General features: G+C 50.6%; 1 protein-coding gene across 9 annotated transcripts in view; it reads right to left on the reverse strand.

Moving 5' to 3' along the window:
• Positions 1 to 12,365, reverse strand: part of FAM110A (family with sequence similarity 110 member A) — a 151,006-nt gene that overhangs the window by 32,487 nt on the left and 106,154 nt on the right. Inside the window, exon 1 of one of the 9 annotated variants that reach the window (XR_009248913.1) lies at positions 332 to 1,306. The exons of 7 other annotated variants lie outside the window; for them this stretch is intronic. The gene's annotated coding sequence lies outside the window, so the exon portion shown is untranslated. Of the gene's footprint in view, positions 1 to 331; positions 1,307 to 12,365 lie in introns of those variants that run through there. One more of the 9 variants, XM_058685166.1, reaches the window with a different exon arrangement.

The following is a 12,365-nucleotide window of genomic DNA, read 5'->3' on the forward strand; positions in this document are numbered from 1 at the left end:
AGGGAGATCATCCAGCCAGGGCTCCAGGGCTCGGCAGCCTTGCAGCTAAGAGGCTGAGAAGCTGACCCCCAGCTGCGTGTCTGGGCCTCCCAAGGCCAATCCTGATCTACCCCGACTGGAGACTTCGAGGCGGAGCAGAAAGACCTGAACTGGATTCCCCACCAGACCTCGCTGTGCCAGGCCACTTGCCTCTCCGCACCTCATTCCCTCTCATCCGTGAAATGGGGTACCAACTCCTCCCCACACATACGACGCGGGCAGGACGCATACAGCAGGCGCTCACGGAGCCCCTCGGACCCCAGCGCGCGCCCCAGACCACCCGCCCCCTCACCTGGAGCCGGCTCTAGGACAGTCCTGGCTCCTCCAATACGGGTCTTAGACAGGCTGACAGCTCGGACCCGAGGTTGGAATGGCCGCGCCCAACGCTGCTCTGAAGGCCCCAGGCCCGCATGAGGACCCGCAGGGGCGTCTTCGGAACTGCTCTGCGCACCGGAGGTGGACGGGGTACCTGACTGTCCTCAGGCCCCCACCAGAGCGGAGGCCCGGGGGGGCGCAGAGGAAGGGGAAGTGAGTTCGCCAGTCTCCCCCCGTCGCCGGAATGGTTTGCCCCGGACATCCTGATTGGTTCCTCGCTTCCGTTCGAACGCCGCGCCATCCGGGTTGCCAGGCGACCGCTTAGCTTCAGCCCAGGGACCCCGCGTGCAGCCCCAGCAGCCCAGCTCCGCCCCGGCTCAACCCCTCCGGCCTGTTCTTCCCCGGGCCACTGCAACTCCGGAGCCTAGTTATTTCCCTTGCTCTGCCAGGACTTTCTCCTGGTCCCCAACAGACTGTGGCACCATTTAGGGGCCCCACCTAGTCCCTAGTTCCGACTTTGCAGCTGGCTATGTGAGCCCGGGCTAGCCCCTTTCCCTCTCTGTTTCCCTAACTGCACCGTGGTAAATTGTAAAATATGCATATCCAGCAGTACCGAATTTTACTAAGGAAATGACCAAAGATATGAGCAAAGATTAATGCAGCCTAGCGTTATTTACGATAGCAAAAGAATGGAAATCATTCCAATGCTCAGCAAAAGAAGGTCGGTTATATACATCCATCCTGCGGAAGAGCTAAGTCTACTGAGCTTTTTACCTGCCAGGTAGCTTTACATAACATAACTCTTGTCAGTGCTCATGGCATAACCCTTTGAGATAGGAACCTTTAATTACCCCACTTTGTGATGAGGAAGGTTATGCAGCTATTAAAAATGATGTAGTTAAAGATACTTAAAGTATGAGGAAAATGCTAAGAAAGCTTTTTAAAAGTATGTTTCAAAGCACTATGTACAACATAACTACGTATTAAATACATAATTGTAATATCACGTGTTTATGTGTAATCATTTATAAAAACAGCAGTCAACTCTTTTTTGTGTTTTTATGGATTTTCCGATTTCCAACACTTAAATTGTCAAGGGAAAAAAAAACACATTTTTAAAAATTTTTTTTTTTTTTAACGTTTATTTATTTTTGAGACAGAGAGAGACAGAGCATGAATGGGGGAGGGTCAGAGAGAGGGAGACACAGAATCCGAAACAGGCTCCGGGCTCTGAGCTGTCAGCACAGGGGCCCGATGCGGGGCTCGAACTCACGGACCGCGAGATCGTGACCTGAGCCGAAGTCGGCGCTCAACCGACTGAGCCACCCAGGCGCCCCAAAAAACACATTTTTTAAAAGGACTAGAATAAATTAACTCTAAGCACCCTTCAAGATAAGGAAATTTCATAACTGCAACTCACTATTTGGGTCTAGGGCATTGTTAAGTTGGAACTGACCTCTGTTTTCTAGTCCAGATGGTGATCTTCACTCTTTGATTGGATTTTCAATGATTGAGCACTTACTGTGCAAATACCTTGGGCAGGTCGGGGAGGGGGGACTAATAGTATACCAATAGCTGACAATGATTGCACATTCTGGCATGAGCACCAATCAAATCAGAGTAGATAGCATCCGAAGCAGGAAGTCTGACTATATCTGGGAGGAGCAGCGAAATATCAAAGTTGGCATTAACTGTGCCCTTTGCTAGACTGTGCTCGAGGCCTGACACACATTTTCTCACTTGACTCCCTTACCATGTGAGAAGAGAGGTTCTATTATCCTTCTCATTTTATAGATGAGAAAAGCATTGTTTATCTGGATTCAGCAGGAGTCCTCTGAACCGTTGTTATGTTCCCATGTGAATATACAACACGTGTTGGCAGCAGCAGTGAGGGGAGGCAAGGAGGATCCTGTGATCACAAAAGACACAAAGCAGGGGCAGATGTAGACTACATACTTCCTGAGGCTCGTACAATTTAGGGAGATCTATTTAAGGAAAGACCTACAAAATCACAAATATAAAATTAGGTAATAAAGTGATGATTTGGTTCGAAAGACAGAAGAAACCTCAACAAATGAAAATTCCACAAATGTTGCAAAATCCAGGAAAATAATATTATTTCTATGAATTACATATTTGGCATACCTCCCTGATACTTTTCACAAACAAGCTTCTTCAGGCGAGAGAGAGAGACAGAGAGAGATGACCTTTCACCCTGGTGCACCTTTATGTCACAGCACACCTCAGTGTGCTAGGTAAGGGTATTCCTGGAAGTCATTAGCAGTTGGCAATAACTTTTCACAAAAGTGACTGAAAACAACGTAAATAAAACCACGAAGCCCGTACTAAACGTCAGGGTTCCCTTGGCCAAATCCCCCAGACGGTCACACGCACTCCGACATCATCTGACACAAAGGGAAGTCTGGATGGAAAGAGAAGGTGGTTTTAACAGAGTGAGGTTTAAATACCTTACTTTGGCAAGTTTTACAGAAGCATATGACTCTGTGAACACCTTGCTAGGGTGTCTGCCGGACCTTAGCTTCCCTGTCATTAAAATGGGAATAACAACAATGGTGTCATGGTTGAATTCTTCTCTCAGATGTACAACTTTAATCAGGGGTTAGGAGAGATTTGAGATGCTTGGATAAAGGTCCTGCTGACCCTTGCGTGTTCCAAACTTGCCTCTGCCCTATGTACCCTGGAGCTTAAAACAAACAGGATAGGGGCGCCCGGGTGGTTCAGTCGGTTGAGCGTCCGACTTCGGCTCAGGTCGTGATCTTGCAGTTTGTGAGTTTGAGTCCCGCGTCGGGCTCTGTGCTGACAGCTCGGGGCCTGGAGCCTGCTTTGGATTCTGTGTCTCCCTCTCTCTCTGCCCCTAACCCACTCGCATTCTGTTTCTTTCTCAAAAATAAATAAACATTTAAAAAAAATTTTTTTTTAAAAGAATAAGGAGGTGGACAAGCTGTCATTAGTGTGCCCAGATGAAAGGGAGCTAGATGATCCTTAGGGTCGCATCCTGACCTTGGCAGTGTTTTCTCCACTCAGCTCGAAACTGAGATGAAATCAGCCTCAGATACCAGCTCCCTATCCTCTGTGCACCCCATGGCTGTATTTTGTTTTGGCAGGGGGAGCCTGGCCTTGAAGTGGTTTGAGAGGCATGCACTGGGGGGGGGGGGGGGGGGGGGGGGGGAGGGGGGAGACTGGTGACCAAGGACAGTTCCTGTGTCTGAGCTTTCTGGTCCCGGGGGAGGCAGCCTATCGAGCCTTCAGGTGAGACCTCATGAGAAGTTCAGAGAGAACTGCCAAGCCAAGCCCTTCCTGAGTTCTTATCCAACAGAAACCATAAAAGAGATGAAAAAAAAAAAAAAAGATTATTGTTGTCTTAAGCCACTAAGTGTGGTGATGATTTGTTATTCAGCAGGAGATAATACCTAGGGACTTTTTACAAATTCCAACGTCCAGGTTGCACCCCAGACCAACCACATCTGAACCTCTAAGAGAGGGGCCCAGATATCAGGTTTCCATGTGCAGCCAAGGTTGAAACCCCCTGGAGGAGGTCCCCTCCCGCTTCTAGCTTGGGCAGCTCCCACTGACCTCAGGCTGGTTAGGAGTCTCTCCTCTGGGCTTCCACAGCCCCCTGTCTCAAACTGGCCTGGGGCACGTCTCCTGACTCGGCAGGCAGTCGGGAGACTTCTTATCGGGTAAGTGGAGGTGATTATAGCACCCAGCTGACCTCCTGGACAATCCCATGGTGTGTCACCTGAGAAAGGGCTTGGGGAGCATAAAAAGCGAGCTCTCCAGGTGTGGCTGTTATCACTGAGCTGCTGCTCGGGCTCAGCATTCCTCCGCCTCCCCTCTGCCTCGGCTTTCTGTCTGTCTGGACAGCTAGGAGACAGCAGCTTCCAGTTTGGAGAGAGGACTGTCCAAGTTACCCTCATCCCTGCAGACCTCCCCCCTTCATCTCCTCTTGGTTTGTTTCAGGATGTATTTACTCATTCAACAAATATTTTCTGAGCCCCTGGTCTGTGCCGGTTACTAGGAAGACAGACGGGAACACAGGGAGTTACATTCTAGTGAGGGAGACAGAACAATAGATGAGTAAGTGAACCGACAAGTGAGACATGTTATAAATAAAAATAAAGCAGAGTAAAGCAATGGGCGTAATGGAAAAGGGGCTGCTTTGTATAGCACAGTCAGGGAGGCCTCTCTGAGGTGAAGCCTAAAGCGTAAAAAAGAGGCAGACATGTGCAAATCTAGGGAAGGCTAGGAGGAACAAACATGTGCAAAGGTCCTGGGGCAAGAGTGAGTTTGGTATATTTGAGCCAAAAGGCCAACAACTGGAATGGAGAGACAGGAAAAAGACTGACATGAAATTGCTGTAGGCCACAGAGAAGAGTCTAGAGTTTAAAGATAAAAAGCAGCAGTTTCAGGGGCGCCTGGGTGGCTCAGTCGGTTAAGCGTCCGACTTCGGCTCAGGTCACGATCTCGCGGTCTGTGAGTTCGAGCCCCGCATCAGGCTCTGGGCTGATGGCTCAGAGCCTGGAGCCTGTTTCCGATTCTGTGTCTCCCTCTCTCTCTGCCCCTCCCCCGTTCATGCTCTGTCTCTCTCTGTCTCAAAAATAAATAAACGTTAAAAAAAAATTAAAAGAAAAGAAAAAAAAAAAGCAGCAGTTTCAGATCAAGATCAAGCATTCTGGGGTCAGCCGGTCAGAGTTCTAATCCCAGCTCTACCCACCCACCTGCTGCCAGACTTGGGAAAGTTCCTTAAACTCTGAACGTTCAGCCCCCTATCTTTAATGGGAATAATTGCACCTACATTGCAAGGAGTTACCTTGAGCCCCCAGCATGATGCGCACAAAACCCTTAGCACAGGACCTGGCCAAAGCATGGCTCAATAAATGTGCGTTATGCTCATTGCTGATGACAATAGCAGAGATCATACCGCACAACCATGGGGGTTCCCAATAAATCGCAAACCCTGGCAGAGAGCATACGTGCTTGCACCCTGTAGCGGGCTGAACAGGGTGCCCGCACAGAACAATCGGGGCTGGCAGCAGTCTCCTGGGGGTTAGAGACAGGCTGGCAGCTGCTGGAACCAGGGCAAGATGAAGACAGGCTTGAAGATCCCGCTGGATTTGGTCCAGACTGAGCCACATCGGCTCTCCACTCCCAAATCCTCACGCCCCAGGAACAGGGTCGAGTTGTGAATCTGGAGAGCCCAGAATTCTTTTAATCCTGAGGTCTTCGGGCTGCCTGGGTGGCTCAGTCGGTTAGGCAGCCAACTCTTGATTTTGGCTCACGAACCTGTGAGATTGAGCCCAACCCAGGGTCAGGCTCTCTGCGCCCACAGCACAGAGTCTGCTTGGGATTCTGTCTCTCCCTCTCTCTGCCCTCCACCCCCCACCTCAAGCTAAATAAATAAACTTAAAAAAAAAATCCTGAATTTTGCATTTTATCGAGTTTTAGTTATTTAAATGGAAAGGCCACACAAGGCTAGTGTCTATCGTATTAGCACAGGTCTAGAGTGGAAGTTGTTTTCTCTTCGATTCTCTTTCACTCTTTCTAGCCTTCATCCGTGTCCATTTCGCCCACGACAGGGGGCCGCAGACTCAGGGCCAAACTGGGATTTGTATCTGTTCCTTTATAAAAATGGGTCTTGTTAAAGGAAATTCACCAACTTCCGGTGTATACTTGGCTGATTTTTGACAAATGTGTCCAGCTGCAATTGCTGCCATGGAGGAGTGGCTTCCGTCACCTGGACAACCTCCCTCGTGTGTTTTACGGTCACGTCCCTCCCCCTCGCTCTGGCAGCCACCGGTCTGTTTTCTTTCCCTACGCTTTCGTCTTTTCTGGACTATCACACAAATGGGTCAGCCTTCTTTCACTTGAAGCAGGATTAGAGTTTAAGAACATTGTTTTATTCCCATTCCGTTATTTTCCCCCCCAGAAGTTTTCTAATTACGGCAAATGATGCTGAGTTTCCACTCACAGAGAAAGTATGAAATTTCCTTTCACGCTGAATCCGTTTAAGCCAAGGAGCACACGTTTCCTTTAAAATGTGGAAGTCACTAATAGAACAGGTGGGATACGGATACGACAGCAATTACAAGAGTGAGACACGAGTTACTCCTCTTCGGGAAAAACACCCAATCCCACCTCTGCGTGTGACACACGGGGGGAACCAAGACCCAGGAGGAGGTTGACTGGCCCGAATCACATCGAGCAGGTGGCAGAAACAGGAGGACACTAGTGCTGCTCAGGACAGATGGCAGAGGCTGGGAGGAGAGGCTTGGGTCCCCTTAGGGTTAGGGGGCTGTCCCCTCCCTCCACTCTTGGGTCTGCGCTAATGGAGCTGCCCCAGATCAGAGGCTGGGCCTGACAGATGGGATTCTACAGGGGAAAAAAGGTTCAGAGGGTGAGGGGCCTTTGTCCCAACCCCAGATGGCAGGGCCAGGCCAGAGGCAGGTGGAGAAGTAGGGCCCCTCCTGAACTGGAAGGTCGTGGCCCGGAGACAGAATCTTTGTGGAAATGTAACACCCAAGCCCCTCCACCCAAGGGACTGGTGCAGGCCTTTCCAGCTTTCAACAAGACCCCTCCACTCCACATGCAAATCAAATGCAAATGAGCCTGCAGCCATTGCGCAAACCCCGCCCTCCTTTCCCTCTTGCTGAGGTCCATCCCACAGGTCCAGACACCCAGGGATGTCCAGACACCCGAAGCCCCAGGCCCATCCTCAGTGCACGCTCAGACCCCTCACACCAGGACTGAGCATGAAATGGGCTCAGCTGACCCATCTCTGCCTGGAGGCTGCGTCAGACCTGGGCCACTCCTGCTGTCTCTCCCCCTATCCATCCTCCCCCAGCTCAGGCAGATCTTTTAACACCATAAATCAGTATTGCAAAGCTATAGTGATCAAACCAATCGGATACCGGTAGGAAAACAATCAAGGGCCCAGAAATAAATCCACACAAATATGGCCAAATGATATTTGACAAAAGAGCCAGGGATACTCAATGAGGAAAGACAGTCTCTTCAACAAATGGGAAAACTGAATATTCACATGCAACGCATGAAATTAGACCACTCGCCTTACACCACTCACAAAAATTAACTGGAAATTGATTAAAGGCTTAAACCTAGGACCTGAAACCATAAAACTCCTAGAAGGAAACACAGGGGAAAACTCCTTGACATTGGTCTTGACAATGATTGTTCAGATATGACAACAGGGGCATCTGGGTGACTCAGTCGGTTAAGCGTCCAGCTCTTGATTTCGGCTCAGGTCATGATCTCGAGGTTTGTGAGTTCGAGCCTCAGGTCGGGCTCCATGCTGACAGCGTGGAGCCTGCTTGGGATTCTCTCTTGTGCTCGCTCTCTCTCGGCCCCTCCCCTGCTCATGCTCACTCTTTCTCTCAAAATAAATAAATAAACTTAACAAAACAGATGTGACAACAAAAACACAGGCAACAAAAGCAAAAATCAACAAATAAGGACCACGTCCAACTAAAAAGCTTCTACAAAGCAAAAGAGAAAACCAACAAAATGAAAAGGCAGCAGCTCAAGTGTCCATCGATAGGCGAATGGATAAAGACGTGGGCTATATATACAATGGACTATTACTCAGCCATAAAAAAAAGAATTAAATCTTGCCATTTGCAATGACACGCACGGAGCTAGAGAGTATAATGTTAAGCAACAAAGTCAGAGAAAGACAAATACCATTGAGTTTACGTGTGGAATTGAAGAAACAAAACAAAGGAGCAAAGGGAAAAAGAAAGAAAGAGAGGCAAACCAAGAAACAGACTCTTGACTATAGAGAACAAATTGATGGTTACCAGAGGGAAGGGGGTAGGGGAATGGGGGACCTAGGGGCTGGGGATTAAGGAGCACACTTGTGATGAGGACCGGGTGTTGTATAGAATATACTGGGTGTTGTATGGACGTGTTGAATCGCTATGGTGCACACCTGAAACTAACACAGCACTGTATGTTAACTAACTGGAATTAATAATAATAAATAAAATAAAGTAAAAATAATAAAATGAAAAGGCAGCCTTTGGGATGGGAGAAAATATTTGTAAACACGTATCTAATAAAGGGTTAATATCCAAAAAAATATAAAGAACTCCTACAACACAATAGCAGACAAAAAAATCCAATTGAAAAATACACAGAGTAGGGGCACCTGGGTGGCTGAGTCGGTTAGGCATCCGACTTCCACTCAGGTCATGATCTCGCGGTCCGTGAGTTCGAGCCCCGCGTCGGGCTCTGTGCTGACAGCTCAGAGCCCGGAGCCTGCTTCGGATTCTGTGTCTCCCTCTCTCTCTGCTCCTCCCTTGCTCTCGCTCTCTCGCTCTCTCTCTCCAAAATAAATAAACATTTAAAAAAAGAGTATTTGTGTAGACATTTTTCCAAAGAAGACACCCAGTTGGCCAACAAGTACATGAAAAGGTGCTCAACCATCACTCATCATCAGGCAACCGCAAGTCCAAACCACAATGAGATATCGCTGCACACCTGTCGAAATAGCTATTACCAAAAAGACAAGAGACACCAAACGCTGGCACGGCTGTGGAGAAACGGGAACCTTTGCGGGCTGCTGGTGCAATCATAAATCGGTGCGAGCCACTATGGAAAAGAGCACGGAGGTTCCTTTTCTGCCAAAAACAGAACCAGCACGTGCCCCGGCTGTGTCACCTCCTGGCGTGTGGCCGAAGAAAATGAAATCAGAAGCTCAAAGACCGATCGGCACCCCCAACGTTCATGGAAGCGCGACTTACAAAAGCCATGGAAGCCATGGAAGCCATGGAAACAACCTAAGTGCCAGCGACTGACGAATAGGTGACGAAAACGTGAGAAGGAAAGGGACAGAATGCAATATTCCTCAGCCCTAGGAAGAAGGAAGGCCCGCCACGTGTGACAACAGGGATGGACCGGAAGGGCATTTGGCTAAGTGAAGTAATTCAGACAGAGAAAGACCATGGGTGATCTCGCTTGTAGGAGGAATCACAAAAACCGAATTCACAGAAACAGAATAGAGCGGTGGTTGTTAGGGGCTGGGGGAAAAGGGGGGAGAGGTTGGGCAAAGGGACCAGCACTGGGACGTCCCCCAGTGCTTCCCCGGCCAGCTCCCCATCACCCACGCCTCCGGCTCTGAGACATGGTACCTTCACAGCCGGGCCCCCGAACACCCCTTCAACAGCTCTGGTTTGCCTCACTCGCCGTGTGCAACACCTGAGATTATTTTATGTATTTGTTTTCTTGGGTTTGCTCGCCTCGGTTCCACAAGGGCAGGGGGCCTGGCCTGTATCTCCCATGCCTAGAACACCACCTGGCACATAGTAGGGGCTCCATAAATATTTGTGAGCGAAGGGAGGGGGGTGGGAAGGAGAGGAAGGAAGGACCGAACGCCCCCACGGAGGCCCCCCGAAAGAGGCAGACAGATTGGAGCGGAAAATGTGACAATAACCATTTGTTCACTCGACAAAGTTACGGTGCAGGCCAGGCACTGACGTAGGGGCTGGGGACACTGTGGTGAACAAGACAAATTGCCTCAGCTTTCCAGGCCCACAGCTGGTGGGGGAGACTGAGAAGCCACAGGGATCACTGTTCTGAGTCATCTGTGAGGTCCTGATGAGGCCCTGAACCCAAGCCTGATGAGGCCCTGAACCCAAGCCGGGGGTCAGGGCAGGCTTCTAGGAGGAGGCAGCCTCTGGGTTGAAACCCAAAGAGTGAGCAGTGGGGAACTCACCAGAAAACAAGAGGAGGACAGAAAGAGATTGGAGGTGGGAAGCCGGGTCACAGAGGTCACACAGGCCCTGGAGGGGTGGTGGGGTGGTGGGGAGCGATGCAGGGGCCCTGTCGTGGCATTACTCCTTACCCCGTTTTACAGACAGAAACACAAGAGACCCAAATCAGAGCAAGGACAGGCCTACACCGTCCGGGCTCCCTGTCCAGTGCTCTTCCCACTGCATCAGTGTGGGAATACCAGTTTCTTCCCTGGAACCTTCTGGAGCCTTGGGAAGGGGCCACTCTCCTGTCCGGCCCCATGCCTCCCTACCAGCCCTTTGAGAGAAATATTAATATTTTGGAGTGAAACCACACTCCTTTGTTATACAAGGAAGTGGCCTTCTTTTTTTAGAGATGCAGACTGAAGTATTGGAGGGGATGATTCATGATCTCTATAATTCACATTAAACCACCTCAAAAAGAAATGGAGGAAGCATTATGGAAAATGCCAGAGTTCATCGGGATGTCGGATATACAGTTCATAATGTTATCCTCTGTTTTTCTGTGTGTCTAAAATTACTCGACGTAGTTCAGCGTAAACCACTGAAAGAAAAACACGAGGGCAGACCCTGGGTGTGGCCACAGCTGTGAACGTGAATTGAGAAGGCTGGAAGGCAAGCTAGGAGAACATTCTGGACTGGGAAAACCAGGTCTGTGTGTGGGCCCCTGGGCAGTCCCTCCCCGTGTGGGGCCCCTTCCCCTGGGACACCCTGAGTCTCTGCCCCAGTGCTGCGTCTGGTGCTCTCATGGATTCGGCCACTGGGGGCTCTGCGCCCCTTCCCCAGGACACCGACTCTCAGGTTGGGGGCCAGGCAGGAGGCCAAAGGCTTCCCCGTCCCCGAGCCCCGAGAGGCCAGACCAGTCTGCCAGTGTCTGGACTGGGGAATGGACAGAAGGACGCAGCCCCATCTCACCCTTTCGATCTGGGCCTAGGCACCTGCTCTCTTGCACCATCTACCCCATTGGACTGGCTGGGAAACTGAGGCCCAGGCCTGACCTGGGTCCCCTGCTTTGGGGACCTGTACTCTTCTTAAGGACCCAAGACATATAATCCTACAAAGGAAGAGGGCAGAGAAGGAGGCCCAGTGCACCAAAAGAGTCAGAAGCTGATGTCTGGCCCTCAGCAAGTCAGGGTCAGAGGCAGAGGGCAGGGGACGCGTCCCCGGCAGCGTGAGGTCTCTGTGTGAGGAAGTCAGTGCAGGCCGGGAGCCTCCAGCCCCTGTGGAGAGGGCTCTCCCGTCCCTAGCTGTGCCCCCTGCATCAGTATGGACCCAGTCTCCCCAGCTCGGGGCCAGGGGATCCTCTCTCCCTGTTCAAGCACGAACCTCAATGTCCCTGTCAGCCTGTCCCTCTCACTCACCCCCAAACCAGCGAAGTGCTCTCCTTAAGACCTCCCCTTCCATTCAGCCAGTCAACAAATATCTTCCAAGTTCCTTCCACATGCCAGGCACAAATTAGGCACCAGGACCTCCACTGTGAACAAAACAGACACAGTCCCTCCCCCCTCCCCCCCCCCCCCCCCCCACTGCTGAGCTGACACTGGTGGGAAATAGACACAAAGCAAGATGAGTCAACGAACACATAACACACCATCAAGGGCACAGTTAGCAAAGCTATCGAGGCACGAGGAGCTAGAAAGTGGTGGTGACCAAACAATTCTAATTTAGGGTCACCTCTGAAGGGTGAGATTGAGCAGACACCTGAATAAAGTGAGGGAGGGGCCATGGGGCTACCTGGGGAAAGAGGGCAAGTGCAAAGGCCCTGAGGCAGGGAATAGGTTTGCCACCTGAAGGGTTGGCAAGAAGACCAGTGTGGCTGGAGCGGAGAGTGCCGGCAAAGAGACTACTGCGACAGCCACGCAGGACACGAAGGGGCTGGATGGGGGCGGTGGCAATGGAGGGGTACAGAGTGGCCCGATTCTGGATCTGCTAAGGGATCAGTATGTGCCGTGTGGGAGCAAAAAGGAGTTGGGAGAGAAGATAGCACCTCCATTTTAGAGACCATGCTCCTTGCGGTATCCCCAGCGCATGGAACAGAGCCGATCTCAATCAGCAGTTACTGAAAGAGAAAAAGCAAATAAACGGAGAAAGAATCTCAGCCCGCCCACTCCTTCTGGCCTCCCAGCTATCGTTTTCCAGAACTGAAGGCGTCTTTCAGGGACTCCCCCATACCCTCCCACAGGATGCTAGGAGGCCATCCTCGGTATTCCTGGTTCCTAGGAA

Source organism: Neofelis nebulosa, chromosome 9 (assembly GCF_028018385.1).
Source record: "Neofelis nebulosa isolate mNeoNeb1 chromosome 9, mNeoNeb1.pri, whole genome shotgun sequence".
NCBI lineage: Eukaryota > Metazoa > Chordata > Mammalia > Carnivora > Felidae > Neofelis > Neofelis nebulosa.